The sequence below is a fragment of the Apis florea genome, unplaced genomic scaffold (assembly GCF_048593485.1).
Source record: "Apis florea isolate Af1SG1 unplaced genomic scaffold, ASM4859348v1 contig_2495_pilon, whole genome shotgun sequence".
In the NCBI taxonomy this organism is placed as follows: Eukaryota; Metazoa; Arthropoda; class Insecta; order Hymenoptera; family Apidae; genus Apis; species Apis florea.
The window spans coordinates 5,052,687-5,075,212 of record NW_028256595.1 but is presented as its reverse complement, the minus strand read 5'-3'; the positions used below and the strand labels follow the sequence as shown (position 1 = coordinate 5,075,212).

Here is a 22,526-nt window from a genome sequence, read left to right as displayed (position 1 = left end):
AATCGCGGCAGAGGAGGAAGTGGTATTAAGAGATGCGCGATCCCGTGCACACAGGATTTACAACTTTGCGCGACAATGCAAACAGAATTTTTCCGTATATGTAACGGAACGTTGTTTAAACAGGGATCGTAATCTTTTTCGATGCGCATGATTTATCGTCGAAGAGAAATTGGTCTTCGATGGAACAAGATTCAAGGAAATATATTTCCAAAGCTCGAACTCAATGATATTGAAGCGAGGATAATTAATTGAAGAGAGGTATCGAGGCTTCGTAGCTTCTTTGTACGGAATTTCAACTTATATTCTCAGTTTTGGAATTGGAATGTTCGATCAAATCTAAAATTAACGATATCAAAATATTCCAAATCTACCGAAGAAACTCACGAAAGGCGAAATGAATCATTACGAAAACTAGTAGAAATATTGGAAATATTCGAGAGACTTCTTCTCCTTCCTTTGCCCCATCCTCGACATCCAAAAACAGCGTGCGTATCGATGCAAAAATTCTCACAAACCTTCGAAACAATCCCACAGCATCCCGGCCAGCAACCCTCCCGCGTCCCAGGTGCCGCGTGCTTAAACGCGGCCCCCAATTACCAAATTAATTAAATGCATCGAGCGTGTCCGCGTGCACGGTGGCTGAATCATCCCCGTGGGCCGAAAATCCGAGCGAACAATAACACTTGCACTGTCGGCCCTGTCATCCCCGGTTGACAGGGCCGCACCTAGCGAGCGTGCAGCCCGGTGGGTCTGGGATGCTGTCAGTCAAGGATCAGCGAACCGTAAGGAGGGCCATTGTGAGCGAAAGTATAACAGAGAAATGGAATCGAGGGACCCGATCGAGGGTCAAACGTGGCCTGATTGGACGTCAGCCAGGAGGACGCGAGAAGAGAGAATATGCTCTGACTGGAAATTAATTCGAGTGGTTTCCGGGCCGAGGCGAACGACTCGGAAAGTAGGGAGAATTGTTGGATCGTTCGTTGCCTGTTCGAGATTGTTAAACGTCACTGCGGAATTGATTGGCGGAGAGAGGGATGGAAGACAGGGGGGGAATATGGGATTTAAAGGGTGATTTGGAGGAGGATCGTATTATTTAAATTGTTTTTTTTTTTTTTAGGATACATCATCGTCGATAGAATTGTTTACGCTGTTCGCGCGAGTTTACGTACGAGATGATACGTGATGGTGATTATTTATAATTTTGTCGTGGCGTTGGAGAAACGTATATACAGATTGATAACGATTGGGGAAAAAAAGAAGTAGAAGATTATTTTGTATGGACAGAGTGATGATAAATGAAAGGAGAAGTTAAAGGATTAAGGCGGCTGATAATTCTCGCGGATTTCTGTTTAATCGCAAGACTAAGGCGCGATCTTCTATACGTTATCGAATGGCAGATTCGATAAATGTATAGGATCGATAAAAATGTTAGAAACAAGAGGTTCCATGGTGTAATGGCAAGCACTCTGGACTTTGAATCCAGCGATCCGAGTTCAAGTCTCGGTGGAACCTACATTTTTGGCTTGAAAAATATTTTTAAGCTCGGATAAATTATTCGAGATACAAATAACGAAGATAATTAATAATAAAACGAGTTGGTTCCATGGTGTAATGGTAAGCACTCTGGACTTTGAATCCAGCGATCCGAGTTCAAGTCTCGGTGGAACCTATGTTTTTGCAATTAAATGTTTCGATATTTTCTTATTAAAACGTTCAAACGTTTGTATAATATTGTTAAGTATTAAAAATTAATTTAATAAGCGGTTCCATGGTGTAATGGTAAGCACTCTGGACTTTGAATCCAGCGATCCGAGTTCAAGTCTCGGTGGAACCTATATTTTATATTAATTTTTGTTCATTTTACTCTGAGAAATGTTTAAACAAATATAGGGATGAATTTAACATTGTAGGAGGAAGAGGTTCCATGGTGTAATGGTTAGCACTCTGGACTCTGAATCCAGCGATCCGAGTTCAAGTCTCGGTGGAACCTAATACTTTTTTTATAAAAAAAATTTCAGACGATAAACTATTTATTTCAAAAGCCACGATTAACTATATTTTGTTCGTGTAGTAAAATTATACTTCAACTTCTGTAGTAAAATTACAACTTTTGAGTTTCTATTATTAAACTTTACTCAACTATTATAGCAAGTATAAAATTATTTATAATGCAATAAATTATTTAAAAATGAAAAGAAAATACATTTGCATTTTGAACCTTCGTAATTACTTCGTATTAAATTAGAAAATTACACAAATCGTTATTTTATATTTTAAAATTAAATATTTGAAAATTATAAATATTAATAAGAAATATCGATTTATAAAAATACAAATATATAAAATGGTAAAAAAATAAATATAATGTATGATAAAAAATCGATCAAACGTAAGGTTCCATGGTGTAATGGTAAGCACTCTGGACTTTGAATCCAGCGATCCGAGTTCAAATCTCGGTGGAACCTGCTGGTTTTTTTTTAAATCGTATCGAAATATTATTAATTCGCGTCTTACTCTCAGGAAAAAGAACTGGTATAATTGATCAATGATCAAGAGGTTCCATGGTGTAATGGTTAGCACTCTGGACTTTGAATCCAGCGATCCGAGTTCAAATCTCGGTGGAACCTGAGAAACTTTTTTTCTTGTAACGATCTATTATAATCGTATAAGAGATTGCAAGCTCGTGAATAGGGGTAAGAAAAACTACCCCTATCGCGTGGTCCCATGGTGTAATGGTTAGCACTCTGGACTCTGAATCCAGCGATCCGAGTTCAAATCTCGGTGGGACCTTGTTTCTTCTTATTTTGATTTTTTTTCAACATTTATTAAAAAAAACTTTGTTCAATTATTGAATAATTATTTATATATATATATATATTTTTCATAATTTTTAAATAAATTTTATAAAAAAACATAGATATATCATGTCAAGTTATTTAAAACGCTGAGTCTTTGATATTTTGCGATGAGAATGTGAAAATAAATGTGAAAATAAACAGGTAGTACTAAAAATAATTTTGTTTAAAATAGTCGTGAAAGTTGTATAATCATCGTACATACATTTCTTTAGATTTAATTTATTGAAATAGATTTTTATTTAATCCATTTATTGTTTAATTTATTTATTATTTTTATTTATATAATGAAGATTCCAGAGATACATATACAATGTCTCTATCGATTTTATATTTAATATTTATATTGTATGATATTTAAATGAATTGTTATAATATCGATATATAATATCGAATAATAAATTATTCAAATCATTAAAAATATATATATATATATGGAAGGAATGGAAAATAAATATCTATATTTAAATACAATTAATTAAAAACTATAAATTATAGAAATAAAAAAAATTCCTTCGAGCCGGATTCGAACCAGCGACCTATGGATGTCCGTGTATTTTTAACTTTCCAACTACAGTCCACCGCTCTACCAACTGAGCTATCGAAGGCTTGAGAGTTCGCTTCTTACTTACTCCATATATACTACAGTCTCTTTTCTCAAATAATTTTCGATAAAACATTCATCCACTACGCAACATTTACTTTAAAAATAAACGACCAATTACTAACGAAAATTTTCTTCGTATCAATAATATTACGATATATCATTCATTATTGTTTAAAACAATAATAAAATTGAATCGAACGAAGATCCGCACAAGTCGAAACCAAGTCGAAATTTTCTCTCGTCAAGAAAGCGAAAAACTCGAAAGCCAGCTTGACGATCGCTGGCGATCCACTTATCACTTATTTACGATGTCTCGAGGCGGCGGACGAAAAAAGAATTGCGTGTCAAACCCGGCCGAGACTGAGCGTCGTGAAAATTTTATAGGAATTTCCTCTCCATCCCTCTCATACTCCACGCCAATCACCATCAAAGCATCGTGCCACGGCCGCGTGTTTCATAGCCCGATACAATTTTACATAAAACTATAAAATTATGGTCGAAAATCCTGGCTGGAGGAGGATCGTTGAAGGATCGTGGAACGGAAATGGCTGAACAGAAGGAGGGGTGGAGGAGAGGAGTGGCTGTAAATCGTAAAGTAGATGGGGTATTTTTACATGATGTCATTAAACCCGGTTTACTGCGAAACAAAGTGCCTTGGACGGTGTTCCACGCCCCCTCCACTCCGATGTTCGTCGCGTCGTTTAATTACTCCTCATCGTCGAATTAAGGAGCAAGATCGCGCTCTGCTTTAACGAGAGACGAATGTTTAATGAGCGATCCCCTTGAGGGCCCTGTATTTGCCGATCCCCTCGGACAGTTCTCACGGTGTAAAAACGAGATCGGAACGCGGAACGTATTTTTTTCGCGAGTGGAGTGGCTGGGATTATCAATTAGCCGGCAGTTTGAGAGGAGGGAAAGAAAGGAGCGGGAAGAACCTTCGATTCGTCCTTGCGTGAAATTCTATTTTCTTTATCGTTGTCTGGAAAATTTATTCGATTTGTCTCCAATTTGTGGGATTGTGGTTGATTAGGAAAATTGAGAGATGTATTTGGAATTTTTGGAAATTTAGCAATTACATTTTCGGGTATTCGAGGATACTAATGAAATAGAAATTTGAAAATTAGCGATTGCTTTGCAGAAGTATTAATAAAATACAATAAGGAACATTGATAAAATTGAGAATTTAAGAATTTTAAAAAATTAACAATTGCTTTCTATTTATAAATAATAACTCGAAGATACTAATAGATAAGAATGATAAGATACAATGAATTTCCAACAAATATAAATATAATAAAAATTTCATATATATAAAATAAGGGATATATATATTTTTCAGGTTAACAACAGAAGGAAAACGGGTTGGAATCAGCACAATGTTTTCGAAATACGAGAAATCTTAAGTTCCTCTTTTCTTTTAAAGCTTCCAATTTCCCCGCAATCCCATTTTCCTTCCAAGCGGAAGCCAAGTAGATTCTTCCAGGTCATGGTCAGACGTTCTCCCTTCGTCCGATTCGTTGATTTCTCGTTCTGGATCCCGGTCAAGAATGTCCACGTTGACCCAGAATCAAGGAAATTTCGAAACGAAACGAAATGCGGACGTATGCGAATTTTTATTCGCTTTGCGAAGGAACGAAGGAGACTCGAGGTTTATCGAATTTACGACACGCAATCGTCGAAGGAACGGACGAAAGCGATGTCTCTTTAATAAAATCTCTTATCTCGCAGACAGCACTTGCAGATATTTCGAACTCTATCTTCGTTGTCGACTCTATCCTACGTTGTTAAAAAACAAACACTCTTAACCCAGTTTTTGAATCGAGATGTCAGATGGAGTCGAATAAAATGCAACAAATAGATACAGGGATATGGAAATATTGAAATAGTTTCTGGAACGAAATTCGGAAAAATTTTAAAGAAACTGATAGTTCAAAAGTTAAATTTGAACGAGATACTTTTGTAAGATTAACGAAAGAGAGAACATTTTTAAGATGATCTTCTTTAACTCTTTTCCATCTCCAAAAATTAATCGATCCATTCCTCGTACTTTCTTTCTTTTACACCCTCTTTCGCACCAAACTATCAAAAATTGCTGTTAAAAAACAAACCACCTTTATCTCCATCCACTTCCCCTCATCCATCTCCTAAACATACACATTTCGAACGTTCAACTCATCAAGAGCATCCCCGCATGCATACATTAAAATCCACCTTTACAACGCCGAAGGGGGAAGCGACGAAACGAGAGATCGTATACGGGGTTAGATCGCGTTGTTGAAACGGCTGGTAGACAAACAATTTTTAAGGGGCAGTTAAATCGCGACATTGTGCCATCCTCCGTGGTAATCATTCGATACTGTGGCATCACGGGGATGGTTTCCGGGGTGGGATACGTTTTACGAACGAGCGCGCGCGTCTCTCTTTTCGTCGTCGGTATAAAAAATTTCGCGTCTTATTTAAACGTTTCATCCTCCCGTCCCATCCTCTTACCCTTAACAGCCGTGAAGAAGACTGGAGGAGAAGGGAGTTTAATATCGTTTTTTTACCTTTTTTTTTTTTTTTTTTTTTTACGACGTAAGTTGGAGGGTGTGTCGAAGGAATCGCGAAGGGTTAGAGACTCTCGAACGAAACGGATTATAATTGACGCGACGATCGTAAATCTCGGCCGTTTTACGGCGAAACGGGAAAATTGGAGCTGGGATGCCTGCGCCTATTAAAAATATGCAAAGTTTCCTTAAGCCGAGATGTCTGCTTACGCGAGATGGGGATGAAAATTTTATTTCCGTTGAATTTTTATTTTCTTCTTGTTCTTTCTTGATTTTAGATCGATTATATTTCGTGAGAATATTAATTTATGGATTAAGATTAAGATGGATAATAGAACAGGTTAGCTTTCTTTTTGAGCTTTATCGATGTATTATCGATGAATATCGTCTATGCATAAACAATCTCTCCCGATTTTCAGCCAAGAAGATGGTGGCACGGTGAGGTTACTTTATATTCCAGGTTTAAGGAATACAGGGTGCGCCCGTAAAAGCCGTAAAAGATTCCAGTCATAACTCGAACGATATCGCATTTTATTTAATTGCCCACCGGCTCTTACCCCTAAAGAAACACAAGAAACGGGAGGCTCGCGTGCATAATATTATTTATTGGCCGGGCTGTTAAAGTTTAACGCCTCCTGCTCGAAATTAAACGCGATAAAACGCCCGTTGTTCCAATCGTGTCGCGCCTCCAACGTCTCCACCCTTGTTCCGCTATCTCTCAAGCCGGATAAGACGCCGTTTTACAGCCGGGAGGACGCTTCCGGCGTCGGCCTTCGGGGAAACGACGATCGGTCGAAAATGTCGATCGGTTGACTCCACTGCTCGCCACTGATAAAGTTTATTAAATCCTTCTTAATTCACTTTTTTTATTGTAAATGACGCTGCGTATCCCGATGCGTTTGACGATTACTGTTACGACCTAAGAGATATATACACTCTCGATGGATCTTTAAATTTTTATAGAGATTAGAATTATTCACGTTTTTCCTTCAGATTATATCATTGTTTTAATCTCTTTCTCAACTTCTTGTTCTTGGAATAAACGTCGACATTCAAAGGAGAGTATTATCGAGATTGCTCAAAAAGAGAAAGACTGAATAACGCTTTCACAAATCTTCCTCCCGTTCTTTCGATAGAATACTCGAAACATCTTTCGTTACACCCGAAAGATCCGCGCATCGAATCGTAACGCGAAGTAAGAAAATCTTATCTTACGTATCATTGGAGGAACAAGAAACCACTTAACCGAGGGGAGATAAAATGAAATCTCCGCGATCTTTCCAAGGATCGATGGATGGAAGGTGCGCCGAGTTTCTCTTCGATCGCAATTCGATCGCGAAGTGTCAGGAACGATGGGGGGGCCTCGATCTCGTCCCGTCATTACGTGCACGGCTATTTTATCGCCCGGCTGAGTTACGGGGTTCCGCTCGTTAACCGGAAACTTGGATCGTCGTCTCGGTGAAATTTAAATTGGGAAAGTATTTTACGAGCGCGCGACAGTTTCACGGTGGCGTTGTCACATCTTGATGAACTTCCGCCAACGATCTCGTATCCGATGGCGGTCTATCGTTTTCGTTATCCGTGGAGAGAGAAGGGGAAGGGTTCGAGAAATCGGCCATTTCGTCGGGATTAACGAACGGTGATCGTTTATTCTCGATTGCTGATCGTCGATTGAGATTATTATGGCAAGAGAGAGAGAGAGTTTCGGTTGTTTTGGAAGATGAATTGGTGGACGACACCTGTGGATTTTATTCCTGATTGGATTATTTTAGATTCATTTGAGTGTTGGTTTGGTATTTTGGTTGAGAAATTCTCTCTCGGGTTTAATCTAGCGAGAGGAATGGTTTCGAGATTAGATTAAAAGGAGGAGATTCAATCAGATAGATGTATTGAGTAGTTTTATAAGAGTCGAAGAGAATGAAGGATTGAAATAAATGTGCAATAAACAAGAACGTGAAATAAAGGAGCGCCGTTAAAATCTGATTATTTCTTTAGAGGATGATCTTTAAGAGACTTACTTGTTTAAACGATAAAACTGCCTGTTTCGATTCCATTTTAACAATCAGTTTCTTAATTCGATCATCATTTTCGAATAAAACAAACAGTATAAAAAAGTCAAAGAAAAAATAATTAATGGAAAGAAAAATTTTTCTATTCTTTCAAAAACTGTCTGGAAATTGCATTACTAAAAAGAAACTTTTTAATTGGTCAACCAATCTTCAAGTTTAAAATTACAACATTGTATAAAAGATAATATCCTTCTGACTTGAAAAGCGATTTGAGATATGGCGGCAGTCATAAAACCAATCTCGAGAGTAACCGTACAAAAGACACCATCTTAAGTTCTATTCCTTGACATTCCATACCAGATGTCTGATAATAACGTTATTTTTCTAGAAATACCCCGTTGCAGAGATCTAAAACGAAAATATTCGCGTCTTTTCGCATCGAGAAATTCATTTTTCCACGGCTGATTTAAAAGGAAACGAAATCAATGCACGACAGACAACCTGGACGAAAATATGGAATGGACAGGCCGGTTGATTAATGCTGATACCGAGAACGGTCGATAATAATGCGTTCGCGTGCGAGCGACGAAAGCGACGGACTGTAATTTGTGTGATTTTACTATTCGTGTTGGCGTTTTGTAATTATGATTGACGACCACCATCGACCACGTTAGAATATGTTTGTCCTACGAATAGTATTATTGTCGTCACGTGTGAACATCAAACGTAATTGGACGTGAATTCGTTCATTCGCACCTTGCGTTGAATTTTAGATTAATCTTGGAACGATTCTTCGCTTTCTCGCCTGATTTCGTTTATAGAAAAATTTCGAATTTTGAAAAAAAAAAAAAAGAAAAAACGAAGAACTTAAAAAAATTCTAGACCTCCCTATATATAAATGGAAGCTTAAGTAAAAAGCTTTCCCCGCAAAATTGCCACTTTATTAAATTCTAAATTTAAATTTCCACCTTACGGCACAATTACTTTCATCGTGCCACGTTAAAAATTCCCCGGCCATATATACCCGCCGGTCTAATAACACCCATAAAAGCGAACAATTTTCCACGTCAATTTATCGCGACATTTTCACTCCGTTCAAAGGCACGCCGAAGATAACGGGCGGCTGGTAAACGAGAATAATAATAATCGTGCATCGTTGGGGGGTGGCCTCGTCGAATCGAGGGGTCGTGCCTATAATTAGTACAATTTTAATCAATCTTTAATGCCACGTCGTTGTCGACCGCCGCGTGGTGTAATCTGTCATCGGAGGCGAATTACTTACAACGCTCGCCAACGCTTAAACTCAGCCGGGTTAATTGGCGGATCGATGCATTTTTGATTCGCGCGTCGGCTAAGACCGGAACGCGGTGATAAGGCGGGAGAGGGAGAGAGGTCGTGAAAAAGGAGCGCCGCTTTCGTGGAAGTCGCGATGCCGATAACCTGAGCCACGATTATCGAATTACATGTATAATAAATGAATTGTCGCCGGATACGCGTTATATAATTACTGATTAAGCAGCCGGACACGAGGATTTCGCGGGTGTAGAGAGTTGTCACGTGTCGATCGCGCGGTGGCACGTGAAGACGCGAGGCCGTTGTTTCGGTTAAAAAATGATCGAACAACGAAAACGCATTACGATATTGCGCGCGGACAGATCGTTATCCGATCCGTTTCGTGCTGTTATATGTAATACGGGAGATAGGGTGATTCACGATCGAAAATGGGATTTTTTTTTTTTTTAATGAGAATTTCGAGCAAAAAAATTGGGATGGGTTGGTGGAACGATGGAGGACGGGGATGGAAAAGGATTGATGAAAAGTTGGTGGAAAAAAAAGTGGTCAGGTCCCACCGAGATTTGAACTCGGATCGCTGGATTCAAAGTCCAGAGTGCTAACCATTACACCATGGGACCTTCTTGCTACGTTCTGCTTCATTGACAAACATTTGCGGCAGATCGATAAAAATAAATCAATAATAACGTTGTTTATTGTTCATCGATACGTGTTATTGTTTATCGTTAAACATAAGATTAGGAGATCAGGTTTGTTTAATTCTAATAACAATTTGTGTAAACGGAATTACGTGTAAGATAAGTAAGCGTAAATATATATATATATATTAATTTTATTTATATTTTTAATCAATTCAATTATATACATCCAATTTTATATATAAATTCGAATATACAAATGTTGTTATTCATAGTATATACAACCACCACTGTATCTATTCTAATTCCGTTTCTTCTTCGCGCGTCTAATTCTATTTACAATCTCGTTCGCGCAACGCCTCGAGAGTAGATCAGATACGCACAATCCACCACCAACCATTTATCCATTTATATCGAATACACGCACGATCTCCCCCACTTTGCGCCATTTCAAACGATAAATCCTTCGATCGTATCAACAAATCTCCGATCATCCGAAAATTCGTTCCAAGAAAAAAAAAAAAAAGAAGAAGACGCGACGGGGGAAAAAAGGAGGAGGAAAATATCGGTAATTTACAAACCCCATCCCCGCATTGTCGACGACACTCGAGGTCCCACCCCGTTCGAGGGTGGGCGAAAGAGGGGGAGAAAAGAAAGCCTCTTGAGCCATTTCGCGAGTGTCGTCCCGAATCGGAAGAGGGTGAACAATATATAAATTCGGAACACCCGGCCACGTGGGATGGGGGAGGAGGGAGGGGGAGGGGGAGAGGGTGAGAGCGAACATAGATTTCGAAAGCATCGACAAGCGGCGGAGAAAGGCGGGTGATGCAGGGGAGGGTTGGAGGAAGGGGATGAAAGGGGGTATCGCGAACCCTCTCCGTAGTCGCGACGGCGTGTCAACCCCTAATTGAACGGAAGCCGGCAATAAATATTATGTTTCTTTCGTGGGGCCGGTTTTATAATGGCGAGGCACAAGTTTCGGTGCCTGGCGGCAACGGAGGCGGCGGCGGCGGAAGCGGATGTGCAATCAGTGTGACATGTGCTCGTGGCGGGCCTTCACGAATTTATTTTCCTCGCGTCGCTTCGTTCGAACGAAGGGGAGGAGGGAGTGATCCCCCGGAACGAGCGATTAAACAGAGATCGGCCGGCCGTGTTTTCGCGTCATTATTCGCTTACCTTCCAACGAGAAAATTCGTGGTGACGTCATTTGAATCTGCAAAAGAACCTGGACAAGAGATTGGAAAAAAATAAAAAAATAAATAAATAAATTACTAAAACGCTTCCATCCATCGAACTCCAACGAACGAAGAACATTCCGTCCATCGCAATCGAATATCAATGAAAGCCAAACGAACACTTTAACGCTTAACACCGATCATCCAAGCCACCGTCGATACGATTAATGAAGTGTAGGGGAATGCAAGATTCATCAAAGGGTGCCGAAAGAAGGAACAGGTGGACCATCGACTCCCCCGCTGTTTTATATTTCCTCGGTCAAAAGCGGGATCTTCGTCGTTGTCACCTCGTCGACGCCCTCGTCCCTTTGCCTTTGTTTCCTTTGGACGTTGGAGAGAGACGTCGAGCGCGAAGGAGGAGGAGGAGGACGACGTCGCAGGCTGCGACTTCCGGTTCCTTCTCGATAATTAGAAACAACCCCGTCTCGCGATAACAATAACGCCGCGTGCTACGTCCCTCGAGGGAGACGGCTGCCTCGTTCGACATCAAAGCGATGCCCCTTCCCCCCGCCTTCCCCCTCCCGCGCAGCCGTGCTATGCATCAAGGCATCGCTAATGAGATTCACTTTACGGTATGTCCTCCACGCTTCCTTCGGATCCACGTTCGATTATTTTGATCATTTCATGCCGATAACTTGGTTTCACGCCTTTGAAGTAACGATGAACCGACGCGTTACCTCTTTTCAAGGGGGCGAACGATCGCAATTAAAGCGAATTCCTTCTTTTTTTTTTTTTTTTTTCAAAGGATAAGACGATTCGGGTTAGAATAGTTTATCGTTTGTGGAGTGGAGAAGGAGATCGTTTGAAACAATCTTGATGAATCAAAGATGAGTGACGAGGAAAGAATGACGAGAAGAATAATTGAACTTGTGGAAAAATTTTGGAAAAACTGAAACGAAGCGATCGAGGAATCCAAAGAACGTTTTTAATTACTAAATTAATAGTTTCCAATTTATTATTTTTAAAAAGAGAAATGTAATTAGTACTCTCGCCGTATAACTGTTTTCACTTAATTGAGATCTCTAGATGATCTTAGGACCTTCATTTGCCTCGTAACTGTAATTCCTTATCTTCTAAATCTCCTATTAATACAATTCAGTTCTCTCTCTCTCTCTCTCTCTCTCTCTCTCTCTCTCTCTCTCTCTCTCTCTCTCTCTCTCTCTCTCTCTGTCTCACTCAGGAACAAATTCAGAGGCAAACAAATTTATCATCGATACTTCACTAGATGTATATTACTAAGTTAAATTGATTGCTACTTATCTGAAGGATTCATTGCCGTGTAACGGGCAGTTTATTAAAGATTTTATCATTGCACGGTATTAACCGTGCCAGGGAACCAGCCTATATGTTACCAATTATACGCACGATCGTCTTTAACCGTCTCTAGATACGATTATACGTTTCCGTTACATCGTGTGCTTAATTGGATCGATCATTTCTACCTGGGTAATTTCAGCCTGACGGCAGTTTGCATTAGCGATTTGTGCGTGTGTACATTTGTATTGCCTGTTCCGTGTACCCGTGTAAATTTTTATTAAAACGTTTAGGAAATTGCATCGAGACCATCTTCCTACAAAGAGTTATTTTCAATGAATAACGAGGGTACGATTGATAAAAACGATCATCTTAATAATTGATAATTATATCCTCCAAAATAAAAAAGAAGGACACCTAAAAATTATTATTGGTCTTATTTTATATCTTTTGCTTCATTTCCATTCCTTCTTACGAAACTTGTATCGTGCCATCCTCGATAAATATACATTATCGATAGAGTATTAAAAATAGAAGCTTGGATGCTCGGTTGCGGATATCGATTTTCGATAAAAACGAAAAAAATCGCGAAACGGCAACGAGATAACGCTACTAAATTAAAAAAAAAAAAAAAGATGACTTTTTGATTAACGTTCGAACAAGTTCGTGAATCATCGTAAAACAGAAGATAAAATAGGCTCTGTATTTTCGAATCACGTATTCTAAAACTCATCGTATCCCGATTAATACCTCTTCGAACGACACTTATCCATCGCGAATCCGATAGCAATCAAGGCGAGCAAAAAGCAAGGAACAAAAGTGTCCGCCCGCGACAACAACCGTTCCAGCTCCCACGTTACTTTTCCACTCCGTTAACCCGCCTGTTAATTCCCGTTAATGCTTCCCGTTAATTACGTATGCATCTCGATGCACGGAACCACCGAGCGAGTGGAGAAACGGCACGGTGCACGAGCTCGCATTATGATGCACCCCCTGTGACGGCACGTGACCGAGCCGCCGCGAACCGGGCCGGATTTTAAAACGCTGGAGAGTGACCGAGAGAGAGAGAGAGAGAGAAAGAGTGAAAAAAGAAGAAAAAGAAGAGGGAAAAAGAAAAAGAAAAAAGGACACGTGGAGGGGTTCGACTTCCGCTCTCTCTCTCTCTCTCTCTTTCTCTCTTTCGAGAGAGGAGCACGATTGAATTAACGGTGGAAAATAAAGGTTGTAGAGGTCACGGCTGGTGGCAAAATGGCCCGTGACTAACGCGCCCCCTATTCTCTTTTCCCGCCACTCGTTTCAACGAAGGCCATGGAAAATCGTCCGCCATATTGGTGTATTTATTAATCGGCGGGATCAATTGAGATCAATTTGGTAAACCGGTTGAAAATTGAAAACGTTATTCCGAGGAGACTCGGAAGGGACGCGTGGAAAATAAATTGATAAGCGATCATCGCGAGGAGGATTTTAACGGAATATTTTCGACGGTGGTGGTTAATCGTGCGGATCCTGTTCCATCTCGATCGAGATCGATTTGTTCTGTACCGTTTCGTATTTCGATTACGTATTCATGGATATTTTAATGAACTATCCGCGATGGATGGATTCGTTGCCGGCCCGTTATCGCCCCGAGCCCGAGCATCGCTTCGATTTCGGCCGATCATGATGGATTAAAGCGAGAATAAGGGACGTCGCGGATTCGTTGAGAGATTTCTTTACGTTATCAGAGTGGATTTTAAACGAAATAACTCGATTGTGATTGATATATCGGGTTTAAGTCGAGTTTCTAATAATTAATAGCCAAGTAAAATCTTCATGACGCTCACAATTCAGATGACGTTGACGACATATTTAAAAAAATCATCAAAATCACAAGATGGTACCTTTTTCTAAACAATTGCCGTTTAAAAACGAACGATAAGATCGGCTGAGAAATTTTGAACCCCATTTACACGAATCCTCTCCGTTCCAAATCGTTCGATCTACAAAAATAGATCAAAACGGCAGGGGATCCCCTTCCCTCGCCGTGAACGAGTTTATTCTCTGTTCACGCATTTTCACGCCACCGGAGTGCGAGCGTGATCCCTCGCGAGTAATTTTATCGATCATTGGAAATCAGCAACGCGTTGACGGCCAGCAGATGCCGCGATGCGGGCTCTATCTCTCGATGCCATCTCGATCGTCACGCCCAATACTCGGATCGTTACACCAGCGATCGTCGCACGAGTTCTAAACGCGATTAAATGGAGGCCGAAACAGGCTGTGCCCCTAATTTCGCCACGACGACGAGTGCGTGGCCCTTCTTCGCGGGTGTTCCTCGAAGTGGAGGCCACCCGTGGCGCGATTGTGCGTCGGTTGGGTCTTAATGGTCCTGGAGAGCGTTGCGGAAAACAAGAGAGGAGGGAGGCGAGAAAGGAGGTTCGGTCTCTTTCCGCTCGAATTGAGAACTTATTATTTTATCAAAGTTCATCGAGCCTTCATCCGAGACGGAGACGAATATCTCGGCTTGTAACTTTGCGCAAACGTTAGCCAGACGACAATGAGAGGGTCGAGGTTTCGCGACGCTTTTTGCGCCCCAACCGATCCAAGTTTACGCCGGTTGATGAATGGAGCGACGGTGTGGCTCGTGACGGGATTCGCAGTGGTTTTGTCGCGGATCCAAATTTCCCAAATTTGAAAGTTACGAGGCATATAATGAAATTAGAGAAGGAATATACAAGTGATGGAAAAATAATGGTAAGTTTGTGGTGTATTACTCTGCACGGAGGGTTCTCGTAATAGACCGTAATAATGGATGGGGTTAAATGGGAATTCTGATTGACAATTGGATTCTCGGATGAGTTGTTTCGTATGGGATTATCAAGGATCGATACGAAATGACATGTGTAACGATAATCGATAAATTACACGTACGCGTATATATACCAGTATCGATTGTATCCATAATTTAGGAGGAACGAATTAATCAAATTCCGCCATCCAAATTAACATTTCAATTATCTCTGTATACTACTTTATTCTCCGAACAAATCTTCCATTATTTTCTCTTCTAACTACACTTCGTGCGATAATAAGAAGAGATCTTTGGAATCAAAATTAGACATCTCCTGTTCTCTCTTTTCCTATCTTCAACAGTATTGAAGATCGCCTATAGAAAAGCTTACAAAAAAAAAAAAAAGGAGAAAAAGAAAATTAATAAAATTCACCTTACTCAAATACGAGTAAATACGAGACCATCCAGCCTATATACCTAAATCTTCCCAACCGTCCTCCCAACCTCCCCCGAAAACATGCCGGCTCCAACTTCACCCAACTCCGTGCACGCGTCCGTATTTCGAAAAGTGTCGATAGCAATTGTCGACCAGGTTGACAAATGGCCCCTGTGACCGGCCAGGCCCGTTGGATTCTTGTAATTTTAGATTACGCTCGGGCCAAGGGGGGAGGGGATGGGTCACGGTTAACGCATGGCCGGGCAATCCCCGTCGAGCATCACGGAGTATCTTGTCCAGAAGGGTTAGATTAGATACGTCGTTCAGTTTCGGGCCATATATCTGTTCGACCCCGTCTTTCCATCGCTATGTCGTGCGTGCACGCACACCCCCTCCGTGTCTGTGTGCGCGTTTATTGACCACCGCGCGTGTCCACGTTTACACGTGTCCGTGAGTGTGGGTGGACGCGTGTGCGCGAGCGGCGCGGTGAGTTACGGGGCTGCGGACAGAGTGATGCATTGCCGTGGACCCGAGAAGGACCGGATCCCGCGGGAATCGTGCCGGGATGGAGGGGATGATCCTTACACCTCACCCCGTCGGGCGCCGTGACAGGGAGCCGGTGAATTATTGGAATATCGACGCCACCGGCCATTAAATGCTTCAATTACGATTATTATCGAAATTCGCCGCGGAATTACGAATTACGAATTGTGCAACGCGATACTTGAGAACCTCCGCAATGTCGAGCGGAGGGTTATTTCCCCCCCCCCTTTTTTTCGAGGTAATTGGGATGTCGAGGTGTTGATTTGCGGGTGTGATTTCGACCGATCGAGCAATATTTTTGAGCGAGTAACGATCTATTCGTTGGAAACTTTGTGTAAATCCTTTCGTAGGCTTTGAGAAAAGATACGTGAAAATATTTTAGGAAGTTCGATGGTAGATTAGGAAATGATGATAGATACGGGTAATATGACAAGAAATTCTGATGTATCAGAGTGAAGTGAAGGATTGTGGGTGATTTGGATTGAACGAGGAAGTGTTGGAAAATTTTTTTAAGTAGTTTAATCGTTGGAAACTTTGTAAGTAAATTGTAGAAAATTCTTTTTTCTAAAAAGAGACACATGAAAATACATTTAGAAATACATAAGATACGTGTGATGTGGCAAGAAATTCGGAAATGGCCGAAAAATGGAATCCCTTTTAAATATTTCCCAAAACAAAATAAACGGAATTACATTCCGCTTTACGATTCATTCCCTCGAGATTACAAGCTAAAGTAACAAAGTAATCTCCAACTCTGGCCGCGAACGATAACGCTCGTATCCCTTCTTATTCCACCTTTTTATAGAAGCATAAACATCGCGGACGTCCCGAGATTGTAAATTATTCGAGAAAAAATACACGATTCGCTACACGATTCACGCCCGTTTCTCATAATCTCATAAACGAGGCCTCGAACGAGCCCTTACCGCGAGCAAATCTGAATCTAAACCCTCGTAAACAGTGTCCACGGAACGAAATAAGAGTTGAATCGCGTATTACAACAAATATATATATATATACACATATCGGGGAACGGTGGCACGGGTGCTAATGCAGATAAAGTGTGTGAAGTGTGCGATTGCGGATACGCACACTGGTTGCGCCTCTGCGATGGTAAAACTGTCGTCCGGTTGAAATACACGGAGGGGGGGAACCGAGTATCGAGGGTAAACGTTATTGTTGCACCGTATAAATCGCGGTTGATCGCGGAGGAGTACGAAGGCCGTATATCAAAACTAGCGTGGCCGCGGTAATTTGTGGTCGCGGTAATAGAAGAAGGGAGAAACTGGACGGGCGAAATTATTATCCGGAAAACGCGCGAGCCACGCTTCTTCGAAACATTTGTTTTCGAAAAATTGGCACGATTCTTCCTTTTTTTTCTTGATGTACTTTATTATGTGAAAGTTTGCAAAGCTCGAGCTTGAGGAATCAATCGTGTTGTCTGTTTGAATTTTGAGATGATATTGGGTATATTGGTCGCGTTGCTCGTTTATCTTTCATTCGGTGTAATTACGAGGCTTATATGGATTTTATTTTATTTTTAGATAAGTATAATATATATCTTTCAATACGAGAGATAATTAGAACTTTATTGTCGCGTCGGCTTCGATATAAAGGATTTTTCTTACTGATAAGAAATTATCGCTATTATTAATTCTATTATCAGTGTAGTTTATTAAATGTCTCGTGCGTACTGAGCGATCAAAAGAAAAAAAAAATGTAAAAATGAAATTGAACGAGTAAGGAATACGAAAATACAAAAAAAAGATATATATATATAATCTAATTGTCTAATTTTTTCACGATCGAATTCTATGATAAATAAATAAATTTTTTGAACGAGAAAAATAAACATTATTCTCAAATTTCCTAAGCTGAAGGAACCCCTCTTCCCCCTTCCTCTTTTAAAATTTATCGCGAAAAGTTTTCTAAAATCACGCCAATCGAACAAAGTACTGGAGGAAGGTGTCGCAGTATCGGAGTCTCAAACATTTCTCAATTCCTAATTAACTCCCTTCCGTTCTCGAGAAGCGAAGAAAAAAGGGACAGTCGCGAACAGGTAGAAAAACAGGGCCGACTCGGGGATGGAAACGGCGAAGAAGGAGGAGGAAGGGAGAGAAGTTTGGATAATAGAGAAGTTTCGAAAGCGAGCTCGTTAAAACTAACTCGTAGCCTTTCCCCAATCGGTAATGCGTCGATCCGGGCCGCATCCACGGCCACTTTATTTTTATTTAAACCAGCCAAACCCACCCCGACAGGGCTCGCCCCGGATCACCCTCCTCCAGCCGCGTTCATTTCATTCCCGGCTACCTCGAACCGATCGATTACCGCGATTCGAATAAAATGTAAATGCCTTCGTACGAGCGCGACTCGTGTGTTATGCAAATCCGCCACCCCCCTGGTAATCACTGAGTGGAAGCTGATGTCTTCCTTCGTCACTAATGGCCCGAGAAAATGAACGAGGACGAAGATACGAGAACGAAGAGGAACAAAAAAAGAAAAAAAAGAATAAAGTTATCTGTACCAAGAGGAAGAGTATAATAAGTAGGAGTAAATTGTCGAAGACTGACTGACTGACTGTTACCCCACGTTCGTTCATCGAAAACCTTATCGTCTCGTTGAAACGTCTGGTTGGAAAGAGGGAGTATGAGAATGTAGTGGAGGAAACCCCGTATCAGAGGGGTTGCACTCGAGGGGGTGCTTGGCTTCAATAGTTTAACGAAATTGCAGAAGACACATGGATGCTTCTATTTCTCTCGAGTCGACCTCTGATTCGCAGGGGTTGCTACGATATTTATTCGGCTCTGTCCCGAAGAACACCGGCCTCTTCTCGAAATTCGATTCCACGATTTCGAACTGCAACTACTTCTCACGAGTATTTCTTATTTTATTTTCCTTTCGATTCGAGGAAATCAGTTAAACCGATATCTTTTCGTAATCGAGGGTATAAGAATCGTTAAGGGAAATGATGGGTGGAAGAGGAAGAACGAAAGTGAGCTGGCGTTGGATCATTATACGAAGTAACGTCGTCTTATTATTTTTCTTTCTCATAAATTTCACAAAAATCTCACAGAACGTGCCCGAGTCCATCCATTTTATCCCCCTTCATTAATTTCCACCACTTACGCGTTGTAATTAATGCCATCGTGTCCACCTTCTATCGAAACAATCGACGGAACCGCGCGCGTATAGCGTGACGGCGACTCACAATCAGCCGAGGATGGAGGGTGCATTCGAGGGTGGAACGGGGGTGGTGTAGCTGCAACTGTGCCGATAGGCAAATCGAATGGGCGAGGATGGAGAGTGGCCGGTAAACAAAGACGGACGGATTCGATCGACGAAAGGCCGAGGCAGAGACGAGAGGGATAGATCTAGAATACGGCGAGCAAGAAGCAAGGAGGAGAGGAGCGGCGGATGAATTGCGCGTGTGTCGGTTGGACACATGTCCACGAGTGGAAAGGACGCATGCCGGTGCATTCATTGCACCGGCTCGTACGTGCGCGATGTCCAGTTCCGCAGGATGATTAATTAGTTGTCGTCCGTTCCATGCCACCGTGTCACTCTTGTCACGGCTTTGTCACTTGGGCTGCAAATACCGGCGGATCGCCGATCGCCACCCTCCCGTTTTCATCGTCTCCTCTCCCTTAACCGCTCTCTCTCTCTCTCTCTCTCTCTCCCTCTCTGCCCAGCCACCCTCAAAATGCAAACACGCGAAATGCAAGCGCGGGATACGTATACCGCGTCCCGGTGCAAAGCAAATTGCATTGTAACCGGGGCTGCAACAGGCGCGCCATTAATCAATGCCCGATCCGCGAAACGTCCTGCCAATTTCCAAGTCCGAGGCAAAAGCTTGGGTTAAAAGGTGATATGGATAGGGGCCGAGTGGGTTTTGGATCACAAAAGTTTGCGGCACACTTTTTTAGCATACTGTTCTTTGGCGAAAGTGGCGATGAAGGCGAAATGTTGTGCGATATTTAATTCAATTTTTTGAAACGCTTTGAGTGGAACGTTTCGTTTGTTATCGAGAGACGAGTGGAAACGGAAAAACAAAAGCATCGTGTGAGGCGTTGATCCGGATTCATTGAACGCGACGTTGGTCGGAGGACCTGTTACGAGGACGGTAAGACGGTATTAGCTGAATTGAATTCGGGGGGTATCGGTAGCGGGCTATTGGCTGGCGCCGAGTGCACTGGCGCATTCAGAGTATCGACCCATTGACTAAGAGGCTACGGGTTTCTGGTTACGGCTCCCTGTCTTCGCGTCACGGATGTTCGACACCGTGTTCCGACACGGGAATGCTCTAATAAGCGGACGGTGATTCGATTTTATCAAATTAACCGTGGAATTCAATCGTGGATATACGCGAAAATAAATAAAAACGAACGATGAAAATATTGCATGTATAGATAAATCATTGACATTTCCTTGACTCCTCGTGGAAAAAAGAGAGGAACGAATAATAACGCACTCTCGAAGCTCGAGAGTGTTAATTAAATTAACATAAATCCAAGGGACGGAAGAAAAAAAGTTGACGGACAGGTTCGCGAACTCAAGTTCCGTTTCTCTTTCTTCTCTTCCTCCTCGAACACGGTTAATTAACCGTGGAATCTCTGGAGAAGGGAGGCAGGGAGAGGCAAGCCGTCAACCTGGAATCTGATAAAAGCGGCGCATCCGGTTGTCAGCCGTCGGCAACGCGCTCCTTTTCGCGCGGGAGGAAGCTGGCCGAAATTTTCGCGCGATTAATACGTAATTATGCCGTGGTGGATGAGTCACGTCGCTCCCAGAGAATTACTTGCGCGCTTTCGGATACAGGAGAAAAAGGGGGTGGAGGAAATGAAGGCGAGCCGAGAGATTTCCGAGTTTAATCGCGTTTCCCTTCTTATTGTTTTCTCGTGGAAGGAAGTAAAATTGGGCGGAAATGTGATGAAGAAAGGTGATGGCGATGAAATCACGGAATTGCCTGATCGTTGATTTTTAAAATTGTTTTTAATGAGACGAGATATTATAATTGAATCGGTGTTGTGAAAATGAATATGCAATTAGGAATTCCGTTAAACTCGTTAGATGATAATAAGGGTACGTTTTTTTATATTTTCTATTTTTTTCCCCTTTTTTTTTCTTTCTTTTTTTGCTCGTTCACGAATCGTTATCTTCGTCACGTACGTGCAGGCTTGGGAAGCAATGGGAAACGTATTTCGTCACGTCTCGACGCGATAACCGCGGAAAAAGAACGAGAAGAGAGGCAGAGCGGAAGCATGGAAATTTGATAATGCGAGCCGCACTGATTAAAGCCCGCGTCCCGATTTGTACAAAGAATTCGGTCTTCTGGCGGATAATGTTTCCACCGTTTTTTCCGCGACGAAATAATCTCTAAAAATTTGGGGATACTCGTTACACGAGTACAATTAAAAATATCAGAATCAAAAAAAAAAGAAAAAAACAAATCGAAAACTCGTCCCCTTCTCGAGTTCATCAACCTTCTCGTCCCAAAACCAATCTTCTCCCGTCGCATCTCGCAAAAATGTCAAAAATCGGGAGGGAAAACCTGATTCGAAAACCTATCGCTTAACCCTTCCTGGTGGCGGCGTCATTAAATGATCCGCGCGAGTCGCAGCGAATCCTCGGCTTTAAGATCTCAAGCTGTTGCTAAGGGATTGATGGTGTCACCATGGCAACCGGTGAGGGCCTATTGTTGCACCCTGCCCGCGCCCCTCGCGCATGGCATATTTATTTGCATGTAACGTAGATACGGCTCGTCTCGTTCGTCCAACACGCACGTAAACACGCGTGTGTCCCGGGGCCTGCCTGTCCCTCACCGCGTGCAACCGTGTGCGTGCCTGCTGCTCGTTTATGCATCTATGCCAGTGGTACCAAACCCCTTTCGCGAGCACCCGCGGGGCAATGTCCTATCTTTTAAAGACGAGGGATCGAAAAGTTTCGCGAAACTCTCTCTCTCTCTCTCTCTCTCGCCGAGTCTGGAACCTTCTTCTCTGGTAAAACGACGGGGGAGGAACCATTCGTTGGGAGGGTTGAATGGTTTTACACAGGGAGGAGGGAGGGGAATACCGGTGCGTACAGAGTGTTTCAGGTTTATGGGATCGAAACTTCGTCGTCAGGGGAATACCGTTCCAGTTGAGTTTAAATAGGAAAAGAAAAAGAACGTTACGAATGTTACTCGTTCGATGCGAACGAAATATGGAATTGGAGGGAAAATGTGAGAGATACGGTTACTACACCGATATAATACGACGAAATGTAGATCAATAATTTATTTAGGTCTTTGTTAATCGAGATGAAGGTTTTAAAATAATTGTAAAAAATAATATGTTACAATAATGCA

At 41.8% G+C, this 22,526-nt stretch overlaps 1 protein-coding gene and 9 non-coding genes across 10 annotated transcripts in view; 7 read left to right on the top strand and 3 right to left on the bottom strand.

Moving 5' to 3' along the window:
- Nucleotides 1-22,526, bottom strand: part of LOC100864414 (uncharacterized) — a 50,246-nt gene that overhangs the window by 10,914 nt on the left and 16,806 nt on the right. The gene's annotated exons all lie outside the window — the stretch shown is intronic.
- Nucleotides 1,441-1,512, top strand: TRNAQ-UUG (transfer RNA glutamine (anticodon UUG)). Its single transcript has one exon. It is a non-coding gene; the product is annotated as a tRNA-Gln (tRNA).
- Nucleotides 1,598-1,669, top strand: TRNAQ-UUG (transfer RNA glutamine (anticodon UUG)). The gene has a single exon. It is a non-coding gene; the product is annotated as a tRNA-Gln (tRNA).
- On the top strand, nucleotides 1,763-1,834 carry TRNAQ-UUG (transfer RNA glutamine (anticodon UUG)). The gene has a single exon. It is a non-coding gene; the product is annotated as a tRNA-Gln (tRNA).
- Nucleotides 1,919-1,990, top strand: TRNAQ-CUG (transfer RNA glutamine (anticodon CUG)). Its single transcript has one exon. It is a non-coding gene; the product is annotated as a tRNA-Gln (tRNA).
- Nucleotides 2,394-2,465, top strand: TRNAQ-UUG (transfer RNA glutamine (anticodon UUG)). Its single transcript has one exon. It is a non-coding gene; the product is annotated as a tRNA-Gln (tRNA).
- TRNAQ-UUG (transfer RNA glutamine (anticodon UUG)) lies at nucleotides 2,556-2,627 on the top strand. The gene has a single exon. It is a non-coding gene; the product is annotated as a tRNA-Gln (tRNA).
- Nucleotides 2,719-2,790, top strand: TRNAQ-CUG (transfer RNA glutamine (anticodon CUG)). The gene has a single exon. It is a non-coding gene; the product is annotated as a tRNA-Gln (tRNA).
- On the bottom strand, nucleotides 3,367-3,463 carry TRNAY-GUA (transfer RNA tyrosine (anticodon GUA)). The gene is made up of 2 exons: nucleotides 3,427-3,463; nucleotides 3,367-3,402 (listed from the first exon to the last, which is right to left on the bottom strand). It is a non-coding gene; the product is annotated as a tRNA-Tyr (tRNA).
- Nucleotides 9,859-9,930, bottom strand: TRNAQ-UUG (transfer RNA glutamine (anticodon UUG)). Its single transcript has one exon. It is a non-coding gene; the product is annotated as a tRNA-Gln (tRNA).